This window comes from Bos taurus, chromosome 4, assembly GCF_002263795.3.
Source record: "Bos taurus isolate L1 Dominette 01449 registration number 42190680 breed Hereford chromosome 4, ARS-UCD2.0, whole genome shotgun sequence".
NCBI classification, from domain to species: Eukaryota; Metazoa; Chordata; class Mammalia; order Artiodactyla; family Bovidae; genus Bos; species Bos taurus.
Genome location: NC_037331.1, coordinates 60,304,965 through 60,310,512, shown reverse-complemented (window position 1 = coordinate 60,310,512; position 5,548 = coordinate 60,304,965). Strand labels below are relative to the sequence as shown.

The 5,548-nt window shown below is 43.1% G+C and overlaps 1 protein-coding gene across 8 annotated transcripts in view; it reads right to left on the bottom strand.

Moving 5' to 3' along the window:
• The window catches only part of ELMO1 (engulfment and cell motility 1), a 582,500-nt gene that overhangs the window by 139,999 nt on the left and 436,953 nt on the right, over positions 1-5,548 (bottom strand). Inside the window, exon 1 of one of the 8 annotated variants that reach the window (NM_001024505.3) lies at positions 9-498. The exons of the other annotated variants lie outside the window; for them this stretch is intronic. The gene's annotated coding sequence lies outside the window, so the exon portion shown is untranslated. Of the gene's footprint in view, positions 1-8; positions 499-5,548 lie in introns of those variants that run through there. 8 annotated transcript variants of the gene reach the window in all.

Here is a 5,548-nt window from a genome sequence, read left to right as displayed (position 1 = left end):
TTACTCACCAAGCCCCCGTAAGTCCATCTTTCCCCAACTACAGATGCTGCTTCTAAGCTGCAGTTGCCACCAAATGACTTAAAGTCGACCTCCAGAAGAACAAAGTGCTGAAATACTGGACGGTTCCTGAGTGAGCTTGTTCACAAAATAGATTTCCAGTTGAGCCATGTGAATGGAGACCCGCCGCACACCTTTGAATGGTATACACTTCAAGTCCAGAAAAATAAGCATGTAGCTCTGCTTATGTTTATGGAACTGGAACCCAGGGGTGCTCTGATTGGCAGAAGTCGCAGAAAGATCAGCCAATCAAAGGGAGCCTCCATTTCAGGGAAACTCCTGCTCATTTATTTAGCATCTTCAGAGATCATCGGCTTTTCGAGGGAGAGCTTTTCTCTTATAGCACCACAAGAGAAAACAATAACTTCATTTAATTTTAGTGCCCTATGCTCTTCTATCAATAAAGAGATACCTCCTCTTCTTGGTATTCCTCAGCACTCCCCCTTTTCTTGTAAAGAACTAAAAACAAAAGAAAAGGAGGAAGAAGAAAGAGCTAGTGGTGGGCTGGAGATAGTTCATATTCATCAGCCTCCACCTTGTTGGGAGAAAGGAGGGGGGAGCTCCCAGGCTCAATAATTACTGATTCTGTTGCCATGGAAACAGACTGGCTGCAGCAAGTTGGATTCGTGTAGAACATCTGCTGCCAGACCCACAATCTAACTGCAATCTCATCTCTGCCCCCTCCCTACTTTCATTTGATTGTGAGTTTGCTTTCTCCCTCCTTTTCTTCACATACAGTTTTTGTCCAGAAATGTCATGTAACAGCCTCACTCTGTACACACAGTACCAACACGCCAGGGGTGCTCACATACCCAGAAATGCGTTCATGCAAGAGTGCATCCCAGCAGGGCTCCCCCGAGAGGATTCATCCTCTGATTCATACTCAGGATGTAAACAAACACGCACAGCCCCTCCTGAGCCTCCACCTCTCATTAAAATGTACTGTAAGTCACCTATAGAATGAGTGGAGTATCGTTTAAAATATTTGTCATCTAACAGTGCTAAAAGCCCTCAAATAAAAGTTTTCGGTGGCATTTCTTGAGGGCACTGTGGTGGTTCCTAGCAAACCTCTGGAATGAAGAGACGAAACCAGGTGCTTGTGGAAGAAAGCTTGCACAAACCCTTAAGTTCAACTTCTTTGCATTAGCACCTCACCAAGGTACCCTGAACGCTGGGGCTCCTCCCGGGGATTTCCTCAGCCCCTTTACATCCCCTCTAACTCCTCCCTTTGCATGCTCCAAATTCTGGTTGCATGACCAGTTAGTCACTTTAGATATGCTGTTATATTTCTCTATAACAGCAGGGGCCGCCACTGAGCAATGAATGGCTGCTTGGTCTGGTCAAACCCAGGTGATCTCACACCTGGGTCTGCGGGAAGCCCTTGACATGATGGAATTCTACAGAAACTGATGGAAAATGGCAAGTGTCAAAGAATGTTATAATTCTGGCTTAAGTTAGAGAGAAAGAAATTATTTTCTGTCCCATCATCATGAATCTTAAGGAGAATCTTTTCTTTCTTAACAGTCTCTATAAAGCCTGGTGACCTCAAACCATTAATGACACTGGCCAGGCTTCCTAGAGGGCTAAAGTCTCTTGCTCTTGGAGCCAAGATGAATTATTCACTACCACACAGACAGTGTCTAACAAGCAACAGGAGCCCTGGACCTCCTTTATTCCTTAACGACTCTTGGTCCAAACCATCTGTTTCCAAGTGCTCAGCTCTGGCCCAGTGGTCTTGATGTTATATTTGCTCTTTCACGAATCTGAGTCCTGGCTTTCCATTTTGTTTCTTTGTGCCACTGTGAGCTTGGGAAGGAATTCTCACCCATGTTCTGCCTCTCAGGCACCCAGCAGTCTTTCTCAGCTCTGTCCAGACTACCTCAACACTCCGGGGTCATGCATATCTCAGATTTCCTCTACCACCTTTCTGGAACCTTTCTAAGTTCCCCTGTCTATCTTCCTCTGCCATGGGGACACCTGCGCATTGCCCTCTCACCCTCCTGAGATTATCCAAATTGCTATTGTTTTTATGCAGAAACATGTCATTCCAACCAGGTCTTCTTCCCTGGTTGGAAATTTAATCAAAATTGAATCATTTGTTTAACAAATATTTAGTGAGTGTTTATGTGCCAAAAGTAATTGTGCTCACGACAAAACAAGCTAGCACGTGTTGTGCCTTACAGCACAAGGACCCTAGCAGAGACACAAAATATATTAGAATGTAACTTTCATAAGGAGGATGAAGGAGAGTGGTGTGCTATGGGCACAAATAATAAAAAGACTGAACGTAGTGAGGTAAGGCAGAATACTTCGGAGGAAGAGGTATCTAAGATCTAAAGGAAGAGTAGAAGGTAATGAGTTGAAAGCAAGGGGAACAGTGTTTCAGACATAAGGAATAATACATGCAAAGGGCCTTCCTAGACACACACTGCCTACGAGGGAGGGTGACAGCTCTGAAAACCTGAAACAAGCCAAATGTGACTGATCAGAGAGAAAATGATTAAAAGGGCAGTGTGAGATGAATCCAGACAGCAAGCAGAGGCCAGATCTGCAGGGTCTCAGAGATCATGTCTCGGAGTTGGTTTTTATCCTATCACAATGACAAGCCACTGAAATACTTCACTCAGTGACTCCCTGACTTCATCCCTCAACACACCTACGTAACTCAATATATTCCCCAGTTAATCTCAACAACAAGTTAACAGTCTAATTGACATAGCTGATTTCAAGGCGTGCATAACATGTTGAACTGACCTAGCTAATATTTACGAGTTAATAGTCTGGGTAGCACTCCATCTGGATTAACCAATTTAAGTCTTACAACAACCCAGTGAAGTATTATTATGGTCCCTATTATAACAGTGTGAGGAAATGGAAGTTTAAGGAAGTTAAGTAAGGTTACCAAGATAAAAAGCAGCAGAGCTGGGATGTGAACCCAAAGATTCCAGCTCCGGTTTCTTTAAAAGAGATCTACAGGGACCACCTGGATCAGAATTACCTGGAGCTCTCAGCCAAATGCGGGTTCCTAGGATCCCACTGTATCCCTCCTAACCTACGATCTTAGGAGTGGAACCTAGGAATGTTTTCCCAAGCTCTCCAGGGGATTCTCGTATACACCACAGCTTGACAATCACTCCAAGAGGGGTTAAAATAAGGAGAAAAAAAAAAGACTAATCCTAAATTAATCTTTAATGCATAAAATGGAGAATGGCATGTGTGTGTGTGTGTGTGTGTTTGAGAATGGGGGTGGGTCTCACTACTCCAAACCAACCCAAAGAATCCCTTTACATCAGAACAAAATCACATTCCTTTGACTATCAATTTCTGAGTTGAGAGTAGGTACCATACATAGCACAGTTTGCGGCTCAGCAGCTCTGCTGGTGGTGAAGGAATTCACCTTTCAGTGTCATATCTTTTTGCCTTTTCATACTGTTCATGGGTTTTTCAAAGCAAGAATGCTAAAGTGATTTGCCATTCTCTTCGAGTCTCTTGGATAGCGAAGAGTTCAAACCAGTTAATCCTAAAGGAATCAGTCCTGAATATTCATTGGAAAGACTGATGCTGAAGCTGAAGCTCCAATACTTTGGCCACCTGATGTGAAACACTGACTCATTGGAAAAGACCCTGATGCTGGGATAGATTGAAGGTGGGAGGAGAAGGGGATAACAGAGAATGAGATGGTTGGATGGCATCACCGACTCAATGGACATGAGTTTGAGCAAACTCTGGGAGATGGTGAAGGACAGGGGAGCCTGTTATGCTGCAGTCCATGGGGTTGCAAAGACTCAAACATGACTGAGTGACTGAAAAACAACAACAATACTTGCTGGTGAGCAGGTATCTGAAGAAATAGCATGTAAGCTCCTGAAGACCAGATTTACCAGGTAGTTAGAGATGCTATCAGACTTGCCAGCAAGAAGACAGGTAGAGCTCATATTACCTGAATGATATGAAAGTGTTTTAGTTGCTCAGTCATGTCTGACTCTTTGTGACCCCGTGGACTGTAGCCTGCCAGGCTCCTCTGCCCATGGGATTCTCCAGGCAAGAGTACTGGAGTGGGTGTCATTTCCTTCTCCAGGGGATCTTCCTGACCCAGGGATCAAACCCATGTCTCCCACATTGCAGGCAGATTCTTTTATCTGGTGGCTCAGATGGTAAAATGCTAAGAACTGTCATAAATTTTCTTTGGGTAATTTTTTTCTAGAAAATTCATTGTTTAAGACAAAATTTGCAAAGACAACAGAGAACAATTTTTGGCCTTCAGTCTGATCTGCTGCTTAGTCGCTTCAGTCGTGTCCGACTCTGTGCGACCCCATAGACGGCAGCCCACCAGGCTCCCCTGTCCCTGGGATTCTCCAGGCAAGAACACTGGAGTGGGTTGCAATTTCCTTCTCCAATGCATGAAAGTGAAAAGTGAAAGTGAAGTCGCTCCGTCATGTCTGACTCTTAGCGACCCCATGGACTGCAGCCCACCAGGCTCCTCCGTCCATGGGATTTTCCAGGCAAGGGTACTGGAATGGGGTGCCATTGCCTTCTCCTCAGTCTGATCTACCCCCTCCTCTATTCAAAAGTTAGCAAACAGGCACTTTGGTTCACCTAGCTACTTCTGAAAAATAAGCAGCTTTATCTACATTTCCAGAGGAGTCACTTTATACAGAGTAGCTACAGAATCTTCAGAAAATCTTCCCAGGATTTTTCCCATGGAATGTTGTCTAGTACTTTTGTTACTGAGATTCCAGACGGGGTTAGTCAACTTGGCCATTATTGGGTATTCTTCCCTTTCTACGCTTTGTAATGAAAAAAGTATACACAAGCTTAAAGAGCTACTGATGGATGTAAACTATTATACAGAGAATGGATAAACAACAAGGTCCTGTATAGTACAAGGAACTATTTTCAATATCCTGTGATAAACCATAAGTGAAAAGAATATGAAAAAGAATATGTATAACTGAATCATTTTACGGCACAACAGAAATTAACACAACATTGTAAATCAACTATACTTCAATTGAAAAAGAGACAGCTGCTAATGAACCTCAAAAAAAGGGAAACCTAGATTTTACTGCCTTGATATTATTTGAACTTCTGCTTGTCAAGTCCCCAAGAACTGGTACAGAGCATACATTTAATGGACTTGTACTCTAGAGGCTTAAAAGGTATTATTGGTAGCATATCATCAGTTATGAACACATTCATATTTATTATGTGCTGCCCACAGACAGAAGAAGGAAATCACAGCATCAAATACCTGGAAAATTCTGGGAGAAATAATGCCACCTGGGCATCTGAATAAAATCAGAGAAAAATATCTTTCCATTTTACCCCCACATTCCAGCCTGTACTCTGTTTCCTTCCAGGTAGGCACTGCTGGTGCCATTTATCCTGTGTTTTCTAGGGGAAGATTCAAGCTAATTAAATTCTATTCCTTTCCATAAACATGATTTATCAAATGTATTATTACCAGATTTGATGTAAGTCATATAACTTT